Here is a 1,760-nt window from a genome sequence, read left to right as displayed (position 1 = left end):
AGCCTATTTTCCCAGGCAATTTTAAATTTCGTTAATAGGCTAAGTTGTTAAAAAGTTTGAACAATTAAAATTTACCTGACATAATTTTAAAACTCTTTTGAAATTCGTTTATCAGAATCGCGAATTTACCAATTCTAATTCCAACTTTACCATCAAAAACTGTTAACATGCTGTTTTCATGGTATAGTGTCCCTGAAACTATTATTTTCCAATGTCTTTGTTATGCATATATATGACTATATAAGCTGATGCTGAGCAAAATGAACTGCAAGATATGGAAACAGATTTTTATGAGCGGTTTGTGTTTTTAATGTACTATGTGATTTCTCTTTTCTTTGGGTTTTTTCCCCTATGGTTTGTCCCCGGCTGTATTTGATTTTGGTACCCTGTGTATTGTGTATACATTTACCTTAATTAGGGAAGGAAAGAGGAACAACAAAATGGTGAGACAAAGGACAAAGGGTAAACCAATGAAATAGCAATACTCACAAGACAATATGTTGGAAATGTACATTAGAACTTTTGAGGAGTATTGAGGTGAAGGAAAACTGTGAGAAAAAATGAAGGAGGGGTTAACACCTTTGAAAAGTTATGTATTAACTACCTTACAATTACTGTAATCCCACTGTACATCACTTTGACAATAAAATTAATTAAAAAAATAAGTTGCATGAAAAAATTTCACTGTATTGATATAGTAAATATTATTCTTTATGTAGTAACTTTTAAAAAATTAATACTATTTTGCATCTAATTTGAATTAATTAAACGTTTTTAATCAGAGGACCATCAACTTGAATCCAACTAGTCAATATTTTCACTATATACTTGACAATATTTTGAAAAAAGAATCAATTTAGTACTTTCTCATACTCAAACCAAAAACAGTTTAATTGTATGGAAACCCATAACTTTAAAATTAAATAAGTTGTTAAGAGGAGAGAATATATGTGTTCTTCAAAATTCCGATGACTAGAGCGCTTGCCTTGAGCTGAAGAGCTGAGGGACAGCGCCCAGGCCTAGAGTTCAAGCCCCACGACCGACAAAAAAAAAAAAAAAAAAAAAGCTCCTAGGATATAACAAAATTCCGATGACTGATAACTACTCATTTTCAAATTCTGAACATTCCATACCTGAAGGCATGTTATGAAATTCTGCAATAGATGCAGTTTCCAGTGGGGTGTTACAGATTGAGAAATCAACAGAAAAATAGCCACATTCTAGTAAAGGATAAAACTATGATGCATCTGTAATAATTAATTCTTCAAGAATAAGCAATTGTTTATCAGAGTAATTTAATATTTCTATGACCATCAATCCTAAGATTTATGCCATAAAGTCATCCTAGCCCAACAGTTTCCAACTTGTAGGGTACACCTCAAAATTCCCTTTATTCATATCACGAATAGCTTATCTCTATTGTGAAAAAAAATACTACACCTCTGCTATTGTGATGCCCTCCATGTTCTGGAAAGAACACCACAATAAACTGGGTTACATCATGTGCCCCCACTGGTATTATTGAGATCAGAACACTTGCAAATATTATTTATACTTATGCTTTTTAACTATCATAGATATTTAGGATGGTAAGATCGGAAGATTTCAGTTCAAAACCCACCCAGGGAGGACGGTTCCCTAGATACTTATCTCCAAGAAACTTCTTAAAAAAGCCAGAAATAAGTGGCACTGAAGTTGAAGTGGTATGGCACGAGCCTTGAGGATAAACAGGCTCAGAGACAGTGTCCAGGCCCAGAGTT

The sequence above is a fragment of the Dipodomys spectabilis genome, unplaced genomic scaffold, assembly GCF_019054845.1.
Source record: "Dipodomys spectabilis isolate Male_0828 unplaced genomic scaffold, ASM1905484v1 ptg000014l, whole genome shotgun sequence".
In the NCBI taxonomy this organism is placed as follows: Eukaryota; Metazoa; Chordata; class Mammalia; order Rodentia; family Heteromyidae; genus Dipodomys; species Dipodomys spectabilis.
This window is presented reverse-complemented; position numbering follows the sequence as displayed.